The sequence below is a fragment of the Neovison vison genome, chromosome 2 (assembly GCF_020171115.1).
Source record: "Neovison vison isolate M4711 chromosome 2, ASM_NN_V1, whole genome shotgun sequence".
NCBI classification, from domain to species: domain Eukaryota; kingdom Metazoa; phylum Chordata; class Mammalia; order Carnivora; family Mustelidae; genus Neogale; species Neogale vison.
In genome coordinates, this window is record NC_058092.1 from 156,773,348 (window position 1) to 156,787,341 (window position 13,994).

Genomic DNA, 13,994 nt, shown 5'->3' on the forward strand with positions numbered 1-13,994 from the left:
CTCAGTGGGGCAATGGGGCTGTCATGGCATGGGGTGGTAGGTGGGGCCGTGTGGCTCCCCAGGTGGGAGGAGGTGGCAGCCAGGTGATGACCTTATGGTAGGGGGCGGGACCAGTGAGAGAGGGAGCAGAGGTCACCAGAGCCAGGTGAGGGGACAACTGGGCAGTAGTGGCACAGGGAGCTGTAGCAGGCCGTGGTGGGGGAGCTGTGTCAGCCAAGTGGGGCAGCCCTGCAGCGACTGTGAGGGGGGTATGGAATCTAGGCAGCAGCAACTGGGAGTGGGGTGGGATCAGCCCAGAGGCAGTGGCTCAGCAGCTGCAGCAGCGGAGGCGGGGCGGGGGCGTGGTGGGCGGGCCCATGATGCACGTCAGGGGCGTGGGGCAGCAGCAGTGGAGGGCATGGTGGGCGGGTCCACAACAGACTGGCGTGGTGGGCGGCCCCAGAGTGCACGTCAAGGGGGCGGGGCGGCGTAGCCCAGTGGAGGCTGGGGCCTAGGGCTGCCTGGGAGCAGCGGCAGCTGAGGTAAGGGGGGCAGTGTGCGGGGCACAGCAGGCTGGCAAGGGTGCCAGTGGGGATAGCAATGTGAGCCACGTGGGGAGGGGGCAGATATTCAGGGCAGAAGTAGCACAGTAATATTCCTGGCAGCGGGGAGGCAACGGAGCAGGGGGGAGGGGAAAGCAGTTAGACGATAGTGGCACGTGGAGGGGAGCAGGACAATCTCTGCATCCGCGGGGCGTCAACGTTACGGCACGGTGGGCGGGGAGTTGGCCGCCAGGAGACAACACTGAGATAGGGGGACGGGATCACAGGGAAGGGAGTAGGGGTCAGCAGAGGCAGGGATGGGGGCAGGCAAAAGTGGCACAGGGAGGGGTGGGATCTGCGTGTCAGCCCAGTGGGGTAGCTGTGTGGCACCTCTGGGGGATGGGTGGAATCTAGACGGCAGCAGAGGGGTCGAGGGGGTGGGAGCAGCCCCAGGCAGCAGTGTAGCGACGGTTAGGATGGCGTGGTGGGTGGGTCCATCATGCACTTCAAGGGGGCGGGGCAGCTTCAGCGGGGTGGGCGTGGTGGGTGACCCTACAGTGCACATCAAGGGGGCGGGGACGCATAGCACAGCGGAGACCTGGGGCGTAGGGCTGCCTGGGATCAGCAGCAGCTGAGGTAAGGGCGGCAGCGTGAGGGGCACAGCAGGCCGGCAGGGGTGCATGTGATGGTAGCAGTGTGAGCTGCGTTGGAGAGGAGGGCAGATATTCAGGGTGGACGTAGCACGGTAATGTGCCTGGCAGCAGGGAGGCAACGGAGCGCGGGGAAGGGGAAAGCCGTCAGGCAGTATTGGGGGGCGGGTGTTGGTGGCGGGACAAGCTGGGCCTAAGCCGGGCGTAAACGTCACGGCGTGGTGGGTGGGGCTGCATGGGCCTGAGGGGTTGGCAGCTGGGAGACAACACTGAGGTAGGGGGACGGGATCACGGAGGAGGGAGCAGGGGTCACCAGAGGCGTGGAAGGGGACCGACAGTAGTGGCACAGGGAGGGGTGGGAGCTGTGTGGCACCTGTGGTGGATTGTCGGAATCTAGGCGGCAGCAGAGGGGGTGAGGGGGTGAGGGGGTGGGAGAAGCCTCAGGCAGTGGGGCAGCAACAGTTAGGAGGGGGTGGTGGGCGGGCCCATCGTGCGCGTCAAAGGGGCGGGAGGGCAAAGCAACACAGTGGCCTGGGGCACAGGGCCGCAGTGGAGCGGCGGCAGCTGAGGTAAGGGGGGCAGGGATGTATGGGGGCGGTAGCAATGTGGTGGAAGCATGGGGAGGTGGTGGATAGGGTGCCAGTAGCATGGTAATGCGGCTGGCAGCAGGGAGACAACAGAACCGGGGGAGGGGGAAGCAATTAGGTGGTTCTGGAGGGTGGAGGGGAGGGACCAGCCTGGCATCATCGGGAGGTGAGTGTCTCGGCGTGGTGGGCGGGGGTGGCAGGGCTGCAAGGGTGCCAGGAGGTGTCAGAGAGATGAAAACGCTCAGGTATGGGGGTGGAACCAGTAGGGGAGAGACCTGGGGTCACCAGAGTTGGGGGAGGAGGCAACCAGGCAGTAGTGGCGCAGGGAGAGGTAGAGGCCTGTGGGTCGGGAGCTGTGTGCCATCTGAGGGATTTAGCAGTGTGGCACATGGAGGGGGTGTTGGAATAGAGGTGGCAGGGCAGCATAGGGAGGGTGGGACCATCCCTGAGGCGCAGCACAGAGACAGCTTGGCTGGCTTGCTGGACCTGCTCATAGTGCATGCCAATGAGGCGGGGAAGCGAATCACAGCAGAGGCCGAGGCACAGGACACAGATGTGGCTTGGCAGTAAAGGGGCCTTTGTGGGGGCACAGCAGGGTGGCAGGGGTGCATTTCTGGGGAGCAGCAAGTTGGTAGCCGCGCTGGGGGTGGTGGACGTGGTGGGCAGCCACATGCCTGGCAGCCGGGAGGCATTGGAGTGGGGGGAGGGGAGTAGCTAGGCGGTAGTGTCCTTGGGGGTGGGCAGGACTAGCCGGGTATGAGCAGGGTCTCAATGTCATGGTGTGGTGGGTCAGGCAGCAAAGCAAGGGCCTGGCTTTGCTGGGCTTGGTGCTTGTCTACAGGGCGGGACCACTGTTAGCAGCAGCAGTAGCGGGGACCCAGGGTAGCAGCCGAGAGGCAATGGTGGTTTTTTTTTTTTTTCCCAATTTATTTATTTTCAGAAAAACAGTATTCATTATTTTTTCACCACACCCAGTGCTCCATGCAAGCTGTGCCCTCTATAATACCCACCACCTGGTACCCCAACCTCCCACCCCCCCCGCCACTTCAAACCCCTCAGACTGTTTTTCAGAGTCCATAGTCTCTCATGGTTCACCACCTCTTCCAATTTACCCAAAAGCACATACCCTCCCCAATGTCCATAACCTTCCCCGCTTCTCCCAACCCCCCTCCCCCCAGCAACCCACAGTTTGTTTCGTGAGATTAAGAGTCACTTATGGTTTGTCTCCCTCCCTATCCCATCTTGTTTCATGGATTCTTCTCCTACCCACTTAAGCCCCCATGTTGCATCACCACTCCCTCATATCAGGGAGATCATATGATAGTTGTCTTTCTCTGCTTGACTTATTTCGCTAAGCATGATACGCTCTAGTTCCATCCATGTTGTCGCAAATGGCAAGATTTCGTTTCTTTTGATGGCTGCATAGTATTCCATTGTGTATATATACCACCTCTTCTTGATCCATTCATCTGTTGATGGACATCTAGGTTCTTTCCATAGTTTGGCTATTGTGGACATTGCTGCTATAAACATTCGGGTGCACGTGCCCCTTTGGATCACTACGTTTGTATCTTTAGGGTAAATTCCCAGTAGTGCAATTGCTGGGTCATAGGGCAGTTCTATTTTCAACATTTTGAGGAATCTCCATGCTGTTTTCCAGAGTGGTTGCACCAGCTTGCATTCCGACCAACAGTGTAGGAGGGTTCCCCTTTCTCCGCATCCTCGCCAGCATCTGTCATTTCCTGACTTGTTGATTTTAGCCATTCTGACTGGTGTGAGGTGATATCTCATTGTGGTTTTGATTTGTATTTCCCTGATGCCGAGTGATATGGAGCACTTTTTCATGTGTCTGTTGGCGATCTGGATGTCTTCTTGGCAGAAACGTCTGTTCATGACCTCTGCCCATTTCTTGATTGGATTATTTGTTCTTTGGGTGTTGAGGTTGTTAAGTTCTTTATAGATTTTGGACACTAGTCCTTTATCTGATATGTCGTTTGCAAATATCTTCTCCCATTCTGTCAGTTGTCTTTTGGTTTTGTTAACTGTTTCCTTTGCTGTGCAAAAGCTTTTGATTTTGATGAAATCCCAAAAGTTCATTTTTGCCCTTGCTTCCCTTGCCTTTGGCGATGTTCCTAGGAAGATGTTGCTGCGGCTGAGGTCGAAGAGGTTGCTGCCTGTGTTCTCCTCAAGGATTTTGATGGATTCCTTTCTCACATTGAGGTCCTTAATCCATTTTGAATCTATTTTTGTGTGTGGTGTAAGGAAATGGTCCAATTTCATTTTTCTGCACGTGGCTGTCCAATTTTCCCAACACCATTTATTGAAGAGGCTGTCTTTTTTCCATTGGACATTCTTTCCTGCTTTGTCGAAGATTAGTTGACCATAGAGTTGAGGGTCTATTTCTGGGCTCTCTATTCTGTTCCATTGGTCTATGTGTCTGTTTTTGTGCCAGTACCATGCTGTCTTGATGATGACAGCTTTGTAATAAAGCTTGAAGTCCGGAATTGTGATGCCACCAACTTTGGCTTTGTTTTTCAATATCCCTTTGGCTATTCGAGGTCTTTTCTGGTTCCATATAAATTTTAAAATTATTTGTTCCATTTCTTTGAAAAAGATGGGTGGTACTTTGATAGGAATTGCATTAAATGTGTAGATTGCTTTAGGTAGCATAGACATTTTCACAATATTTATTCTTCCAATCCAGGAGCATGGAACATTTTTCCATTTCTTTGTGTCTTCCTCAATTTCTTTCATGAGTACTTTATAGTTTTCTGAGTATAGATTCTTAGCCTCTTTGGTTAGGTTTATTCCTAGGTATCTTATGGTTTGGGGTGCAATTGTAAATGGGATTGACTCCTTAATTTCTCTTTCTTCTGTCTTGTTGTTGGTGTAGAGAAGTGCAACTGATTTCTGTGCATTGATCTTATATCCTGACACTTTAATGAATTCCTGTATAAGTTCTAGCAGTTTTGGAGTGGAGTCTTTTGGGTTTTCCACATAGAGTATCATATCATCTGCGAAGAGTGATAATTTGACTTCTTCTTTGCCGATTTGGATGCCTTTAATTTCCTTTTGTTGTCTGATTGCTGAGGCTAGGACTTCTAGTACTATGTTGAATAGCAGTGGTGATAATGGACATCCCTGCCGTGTTCCTGACCTTAGTGGAAAAGCTTTCAGTTTTTCTCCATTGAGAATGATATTTGCAGTGGGTTTTTCATAGATGGCTTTGATGATATTGAGGTATGTGCCCTCTATCCCTACACTTTGAAGGGTTTTGATCAGGAAGGGATGCTGTACTTTGTCAAATGCTTTTTCAGCATCTATTGAGAGTATCATATGGTTCTTGTTCTTTCTTTTATTGATGTGTTGTATCACATTGACTGATTTGCGGATGTTGAACCAACCTTGCAGCCCTGGGATAAATCCAACTTGGTCGTGGTGAATAATCCTTTTAATGTACTGTTGAATCCTATTGGCTAGTATTTTGGTGAGAATTTTTGCATCTGTGTTCATCAAGGATATTGGTCTATAGCTCTCTTTTTTGATGGGATCCTTGTCTGGTTTTGGGATCAAGGTGATGCTGGCCTCATAAAATGAGTTTGGGAGTTTTCCTTCCATTTCTATTTTTTGGAACAGTTTCAGGAGAATAGGAATTAGTTCTTCTTTAAATGTTTGGTAGAATTCCCCCGGGAAGCCGTCTGGCCCTGGGCTTTTGTTTGTTTGGAGATTTTTAATGACTGTTTCAATCTCCTTACTGGTTATGGGTCTGTTCAGGCTTTCTATTTCTTCCTGGTTCAATTTTGGTAGTTTATATGTTTCTAGGAATGCATCCATTTCTTCCAGATTGTCAAATTTGTTGGCGTAGAGTTGCTCATAGTATGTTCTTATAATAGTTTGTATTTCTTTGGTGTTAGTTGTGATCTCTCCTCTTTCATTCATGGTTTTATTTATTTGGGTCCTTTCTCTTTTCTTTTTGATAAGTCTGGCCAAGGGTTTATCAATTTTCTTAATTCTTTCAAAGAACCAGCTCCTAGTTTGGTTGATTTGTTCTATTGTTTTTTTGGTTTCTATTTCATTGATTTCTGCTCCGATCTTTATGATTTCTCTTCTCCTGCTGGGCTTAGGGTTTCTTTCTTGTTCTTTCTCCAGCTCCTTTAGGTGTAGGGTTAGGTTGTGTACCTGAGACCTTTCTTGTTTCTTGAGAAAAGCTTGTACCGCTATATATTTTCCTCTCAGGACTGCCTTTGTTGTGTCCCACAGATTTTGAACCGTTGTATTTTCATTATCATTTGTTTCCATGATTTTTTTCAATTCTTCTTTAATTTCCCGGTTGACCCATTCATTCTTTAGAAGGATGCTGTTTAGTCTCCATGTATTTGTGTTCTTTCCAAAATTCCTCTTGTGGTTGAGTTCTAGCTTCAGAGCATTGTGGTGTGAAAATATGCAGGGAATGATCCCAATCTTTTGATACCGGTTGAGTCCTGATTTAGGACCGAGGATGTGATCTATTCTGGAGAATGTTCCATGTGCACTAGAGAAGAATGTGTATTCTGTTGCTTTGGGATGAAATGTTCTGAATATATCTGTGATGTCCATCTCATCCAGTGTATCATTTACGGCCTTTATTTCCCTGTTGATCTTTTGCTTGGATGATCTGTCCATTTCAGTGAGGGGAGTGTTAAAGTCCCCTACTATTATTGTATTATTGTTGATGTGTTTCTTTGATTTTGTTATTAATTGGTTTATATAGTTGGCTGCGCCCACGTTGGGGGTATAGATATTTAAAATTGTTAGATCTTCTTGTTGGACAGACCCTTTGAGTATGATATAGTGTCCTTCCTCATCTCTTATTATAGTCTTTGGCTTAAAATCTAATTGATCTGATATAAGGATTGCCACTCCTGCTTTTTTCTGATGTCCATTAGCATGGTAAATTCTTTTCCACCCCCTCACTTTAAGTCTGGAGGTGTCTTCGGGTTTAAAATGAGTTTCTTGGAGGCAACATATAGATGGGTTTTGTTTTTTTTTATCCATTCTGATACCCTGTGTCTTTTGATTGGGGCATTTAGCCCATTAACATTCAGGGTAACTATTGAGAGATATGATTTTAGTGCCATTGTATTGCCTGTAAGGTGACTGTTACTGTATATTGTCTCTGTTCCTTTCTGATCTACCACTTGTAGGCTCTCTCTTTGCTTAGAGGACCCCTTTCAGTATTTCCTGTAGAGCTGGTTTGGTGTTTGCAAATTCTTTCAGTTTTTGTTTGTCCTGGAAGCTTTTAATCTCTCCTTTTATTTTCAATGATAGCCTAGCTGGATATAGTATTCTTGGCTGCATGTTTTTCTCGTTTAGTGCTCTGAAAATGTCATGCCAGCTCTTTCTGGCCTGCCAGGTCTCTGTGGATAAGTCAGCTGCCAATCTAATACTTTTACCATTGTATGTTACAGACTTCTTTTCCCGGGCTGCTTTCAGGATTTTCTCTTTGTCGCTAAGGCTTGTAAATTTTACTATTAGGTGACAGGGTGTGGGCCTATTCTTATTGATTTTGAGGGGCGTTCTCTGAGCCTCCTGAATTTTGATACTCGTTCCCTTTGCCATATTGGGGAAATTCTCCCCAATAATTCTCTCCAGTATACCTTCTGCTCCCCTCTCTCTTTCTTCTTCTTCTGGAATCCCAATTATTCTAATGTTGTTTCGTCTTATGGTGTCACTTATCTCTCGAATTCTCCCCTCATGGTCCAGTAGCTGTTTGTCCCTCTTTTGCTCAGCTTCTTTATTCTCTGTCATTTGGTCTTCTATATCGCTAATTCTTTCTTCTGCCTCATTTATCCTAGCAGTGAGAGCCTCCATTTTTGATTGAACTTCATTAATAGCTTTTTTAATTTCAACTTGGTTAGATTTTAGTTCTTTTATTTCTCCAGAAAGGGCTTTTATATCTCTGGAGAGGGTTTCTCTAATATCTTCCATGCCTTTTTCAAGCCCGGCTATAACCTTGAGAATTGTCATTTTGAACTCTAGATCTGACATATTACCAATGTCTGTATTGATTAGGTCCCTAGCCTTCGGTACTGACTCTTGTTCTTTTTTTTGTTGTGAATTTTTCCGCCTTGTCATTTTGTCCAGCTAAGAGTATATGAAGGAGCAAGTAAAATACTAAAAGGGTGGCAACAATCCCAGGAAAATATGCTTTAACCAAATCAGAAGAGATCCCAAATCGTGAGGGGGGATTTCTCCCCCCTCACGATTGGATGAGGGATCTCCTCTGATTGGGATCTCCTTTGATTGGGATCTCCCAATCTCTTCTGATTGGGATCTCCCAATCTCTTCTGATTGGGATCTCTTCTGATTTGGGGATAAAAAGAGGTTCAAAAAGAAAGAAAGAAAAAAAAAGAAAAAAAGATGTAAAAAAAAGAGATTGAATTAAAAATTCAATCAAGAATTTAAAAAAGAATTAAGAAAAAAAAGATTGAAGAGATTAGGATCTCTTCTGATTTGGGGATAAAAAAAGGTTCAAAAAGAAAGAAAGAAAAAAAGAAAAAAAAGAATTAAAAAAAAGAAAATGAATAAACAAAAGTATAAAAAAGAAAAATATATATTAGATAATCTAGTTAAAAAACGTTAAAAGAGAAAAGGGTAAAAGTTATAAAAAATTTTAGCAGAAGAAGAGAAAAAAAATGAAAAAGAAAAAAATTAAATTAACTGCAAGACTGAAAAATCACAGGCAGAAAGCCATGAGTTCCGTGGTTTGTTTTCTCCTCCTCTGGAATTCTGCTGCTCTCTCCTTGGTGTTGAAACTGCACTCCTTGGTAGGTGAACTTGGTCTTGCCTGGATTTCTTGTTGATCTTCTGGGGGAGGGACCTGGTGTAGTGATTCTCAAGTGTCTTTGCCCCAGGCGGAATTACACCGCCCTTACCAGGGGCCGGGCTGAGTGATCTGCTCGGCTTTGCTTTCAGGAGCTTTTGTTCCCTGAGCGCTTTCCGTAGAGTTCCGGAAGACGGGAATACAAATGGCGGCCTCCTGGTCTCCGGCCCGGAGGAGCCGAGAGCCCGGGGCCCCGCTCCCCTGTGCGCCCTCAGCGAACAGCTCCCAGTAACTCCCGTCTGCCCAACCTCCGGCCGCGCTCCGAGCTCACCGAGCTTGCGGCCGGTTCAAGGCAACTCTGAGCTGCGAGCTCACTGTCGGCTCTGTCTCTGCAGCCGGCTTTCCCGTTCCAATATCCGCAAGCTCTGCGACACTCGGACACCCCCGATCCTTCTGTGACCCCGCAGGACCTGAGGTCACGCCGACCCTGTGTGGGCTTCGCCCCGGTTTAGCCTCCGGAGCGATGTCCCTCAGCGGAACAGACTTTTAAAAGTCCTGATTTTGTGCTCCGTTGCTCCACCGCTTGCCGGGAGCCGGCCCCTCCCCCCCGGGGTCTATCTTCCCGTCGCTTTGGATTCACTTCTCCGCCAGTCCTACCTTTCAGAAAGTGGTTGTTTTTCTGTTTCTAGAATTGCTGTTCTTCTTCTCCTCGATCTGCCGATGGATTTGCAGGTGTTTGCAATCTTTAGATAAGCTCTCTAGCTGATCTCCTGCTAGCTGAGGTAGTCTCAGCTTGCTGCATCTCCGCCATCTTGACTCCTCCCGGCAATGGTGGTTTTAAGTGGGGGAGCTGTGGACAGTGGTGCAGTGCGGTGGGAGCGGCTCACGTTGTGAGGGCAGCCTGCCGGTACCAGTGCGCGGAAGGTGGATTAGGACTCATGGGGCGGCTCATGGACTCATGACTCAGCGCGGCAATAGGGGTAGGGGATCGGGAAGGCTCCAGAGTGGGGGAAAGGGATAACATCTAGGTGGTATCTGCAGGGAGGGGTGGGCAGGAACAGCAGGGGCCAGCGTGGTAGGTGGGGCAATCATGCAAGTCAACAGGGCAGGGCTGCATAGGGCTGTACTATGAAGACCAGCAGCTGCAGGACACAGGGAAGCAGCAGGACATAGGGCAAGAGTGGGACCCAGGGTGGCAGCAGACCAGAAGCAGGGTAGCGGTAAGGGGGCAGTGACGGCGAGGGGGTGTTCAGGGGATTGGTAGTGGGGATGTGGGGAGAGCAGAGAGGGGTGGTAGTAGCAGAGAGGGGTGGTGGGGCATCAGGACAGGAATGAGCATGGTGGTGGGCGGGGTGGGACAGCACGGCTGCACGGGTGCATGTGGGGTGGCAGGCGGGTGGTGGCATGCGGAGATGGGGGGACGGAACCAGCTGGGAGGCAGCGGCACAGCAACTGCTCAGGTAGGGCATGAAGGACGGGGTAGGGCCTTAGTGCATGTCAGTGGGGCTGGACAGTGAAGGTCAGCAGTGGCCTGGGGCACAGGGCAGCAGCTTAGCTGCAGCAGCGGTGGTAAGGTGGACAGTATGAGGGGTGTGCTGCGGACGGCAGGGTCATGAGGCGGGGGCACCCAGGCAGTAGCAGCATTGGGAGAAGGCTGGTATGCGTGGGGCGGCAGCAGCAGGTCAACGGGTAGGGAATCTGGAGGCACTGGGGCTGGGTGGCGGGCCGACAGGCGGGAGCAGTTCGGGGGTGTTTGGTGGGACCAGCAGGGCAAAAGCATCAGGTTCATAGCTGTGTGGGCAGGGCAGGGGCTCTGCACAGCCGCGGCAGCAAGGGGAGAGTATGCAGTGAAGAAATGGCGGGGGCAGGGCAGTGAGGCAGCAGTGATTTGAGGAAGGCAGTGACTTGAGATGGCAGCACATGGGGAGGCAAAGCAGGGAGGTGAAGTGGGGAGGGATTGGCCTGCATGTGGCTGGGAGGACCAGTGGCGCAGCAGTTACATGGCAGTGGCACAGCATGGCTTGGGGGCTGGGTGGGGCAGTGGAGATGGGCAGGAGCAGGGTGACCACGGTAGCAGTGGTGGTGCTGTTGGAAACACAGGTACCAGGGCAGTAGAAGCACTGGAGGGTGGCGCAGCAGGGTGGCAGAGTCCCGGGGGTTGCACAAGGGAGCGATAAGGGCACTGGAGGTGGCACAGCAGGGCATCAGTTGCAATGGGCAGGGCAACAGGGCAGCTGTGGTGAGGGTTAGCCATTGTGGAACAAAGGAGAACTGCTGTGGAGTACCAGGGTGGAGGGTGGCAGCGCTGGTGGCAGCGGCCTGTCAGGAATGGGTGGTAGAAGGGACAGTGGCGGGAGTGTAGGGTGCAGCAGGGTGGCAGTGGGGGATGGCACAGTGGGGTGGCAGTGGTACAGGGTGTGGGGACCAGCCAGGGGGCAGAAGCATGGGGGGGCAGTGATTTGGTAGCAGCGCTATCAAATTGTTGGATGCTTGTGATGGGGCACACGGGACTCCTAAAAATGTTTTGGAGACTGTGTGCCTTGTAGAAGGTAATAATGAAGATGAGGGTATAGTGACTTAATGGCAAGATGGAATTAATCATTCTTCTTAAAAAGGGACCGTGATACAAATATTCCTAGAAAGCTGTGAGTGAAAATAACCAGGACAAAAGTTTCACCCTAGAAATTATGCGGGAAGATGAGCAAATCCAAATTTAAAGCAGAGTTTTTCCTTTTTCATATTTCAGTGTTTTTTTTTATTTAAAAAAATTAAAAATCTAGGGTCACCTGGGTCGCTCAGTCGTTTAAGCATGGACTCCTGCCTTTGGCTCGGGTCATGATCTCAAGGTCTTGAGATGGAGCCTGAGGGTTCGATCCTGGGTGTGTTGTCTGCTGCCTGCTTAAGATTCTCTCTTCCAGGGCACCTGGGTGGCACAGTCAGTTAAGCATCTGCCTTCAGCTCAGGTCAGGATCCCAGGACCCTGGGATGGAATCAAGCCCCACATCTGGCTCCCTGCTCAGCGGGGAGCCTGCTTCTCCTTCTCCCTCTCCTGCTCTGCCTGTTGCGCTCTCTCTGTCAAATAAATAAAATCTTAAGAAAGAAAAAAAAATTCTCTCTCCCTTTCCCTCTGACCCTTCCCCCTGCTATCGCTTTTTGGAGATTTCTGGTGTGACAGTTCCAAAGAAAATAGTCTCCAAAAAAAACAAAACAAAAAAAAAACAAAAAAAACCTCCAAAAAAATGAAAAAAATTGCAGCAGAATACACACACGTACACACATGTAATTTTGTATTTTAGCATTTTTAATTGCTTAAAATTGAAGAAAATGAGCTGGGGAAGTGGGGCAAACAATTTCTTGGGATGTTAACACTGAGTTACCAACAATTACATAAGGCAATGTTAACTGACATCCATTTTGAGTAAGAATAGAAAATAGTGTTCGTTGTCCACCTTTCCGGAATAAAAGTTTTTAAAACATGCAGTTATCGGGGCACCTGGATAGCTCAGTGGGTTAAGCCTCTGCTTTTGGCTCAGGTCATGATCTCGGGGTCGTGGGATCGAGCCCCGCATCGGGCTCTCTGCTCAGCAGGGAGCCTGCTTCCCTTCCTCTCTCTCTCTGCCTTCCTCTCTCTCTGCCTGCCTCTCCTACTTGAGATCTCTCTCTGCCAAATAAATAAATAAAATAAAAAAAATGCAGCTATCCTCAGTAGGACTATATCTATTTATAAGAAACAACTGAATAGTTAAAAATTTGTTCACTGGTGGTTTATAAAGAGGGATTTTGGCAAATGTAAAAATGACCATATTTTAATTTTATCCCTGAAAGTTTTGATGTCTTGTCAACAGCCTTACCATATGAGAAATACTGATTTAAAAAAAACTTAGAGTCTGATCCTTAGCTATTAAAACTGTGCTTATTCTAAAACATTACGCAATTTAGAAATATGAGTATTTTTGTAGATGATTGCTTAAGTTCCCAATTACATTACCTAGTCTTTTTTGCTCTTGTTTAAGCAGTAAAGTTTATATTACTCCAAATGCTTTTTTTAAGGCTCAAAGCTTACTACTTGGGAACTCAGGATCTTAAATATTATTTGTACATTGTTCCTGTGTTGTAATAAAGTCATGCTATATTAAATTTTATTGATACTTTTGATTAGTGTGAGTATAGATATGATATCATAGTATATGGTGGAATTGTTGTTGAAAGGTTATTTCTTCTTTTAAAATATTGTTTTTATGTTTCCCACAATATACAACATTTTTCTCAGTTTGCATGTATAAATGCTAAGACAGTTTAGAGGCATGCGCAAATGTTCCTTTTCTGAGCTTACTGGAAAACTGACTTAAGGGTTTTCAATTTGTAGAATATATTACTTCCCAGATGTTTTAGATTCTTCCTACAATTCAGAAGCACCTCTCTGATTATGCTAAATATTAATTTACAAAAATTTGCGAATGATTTTAGTTGCCATACCTCATATGAAATCAAGCTTGTAAAGGAAATAAAGCTGTTGATCTTGCCTTTTTCTTTACAGTCATTCCAAGAATGAAATACTTCATGGGTCTGGATTTCTACTTCTACACAAGAACCTTTGATCCCTTTGATATATGTAAAATGTCAAAGGCTGCAATCACTAAGCATTTTAGAAGGGGTACTTGGTTATGTGTGTTTGTGCCATAAACACTAACAGTAGCACCAAGATGCTCTTCGTATGCATAGTTAGTTGACCAAAGCCAAAAAAAAAAAAAAAAAAAAGAGAGAGAGAGAGAGCGAAATGTTGCACTCTTCGAAGCCCCTCTTCCCTTTGTGAGATGATTAGATCTTATGCTTCTCTTTTGTTTTGCAGGCAGGGGCCATCCACATAACTGCCACACCAGGAATCTCCAATATGCAGGGACAAGATAACACCTGTTCTGCATCAGGCCCTGGGACATCCAGCTATATACTGAGGTGAGTGGTCATCGGGATTGCCCTGCTTTCCCTTATATAGAGTTTGGAATCAAGGCTTGGAATTTTCCCCCAGTCATTCCCAGAGACTTGCTGAACAGCCTGGTTTCAGGGACATGCTGGAGCCTCCTAGTGGTGGCCTCTGGGCATGGGAATGCTTGTAACAACAGGGTGACCTGCCAAGTTCAAAGTACTTTGGCAAGAGTTATTATCACTGCAAAGGGGTTTAGGTACCACCTAGCATCTCATAGACTGAGACATGAAGGAAAATGACATATTCTGACCTTGCAGGGTGTGGTGGGAATGATGAGAAAAGGGCTTTGGTGCCAGTGGATGGTTTATCCTGGAGTGTTCCACAGGAACAAAAAAGCAGGATTGCTGAGCCTAATGACAAATTTCGACAAGATCAGAATGGGACTCAGGTGAATCAGATCTCCTGGCAATTTTGATGATTTGAATCTACTTTCACGATTTTGCTGCTCTG

General features: G+C 47.9%; 1 long non-coding RNA gene across 1 annotated transcript in view; it reads left to right on the forward strand.

Annotated features, from left to right (window-relative positions):
* The window catches only part of LOC122900614, a 191,447-nt gene that overhangs the window by 56,263 nt on the left and 121,190 nt on the right, over nucleotides 1-13,994 (forward strand). The window contains exon 7 of the long non-coding RNA XR_006383272.1: nucleotides 13,410-13,513. This is a non-coding gene — a long non-coding RNA (uncharacterized LOC122900614). The remainder of the gene's footprint in view (nucleotides 1-13,409; nucleotides 13,514-13,994) is intronic.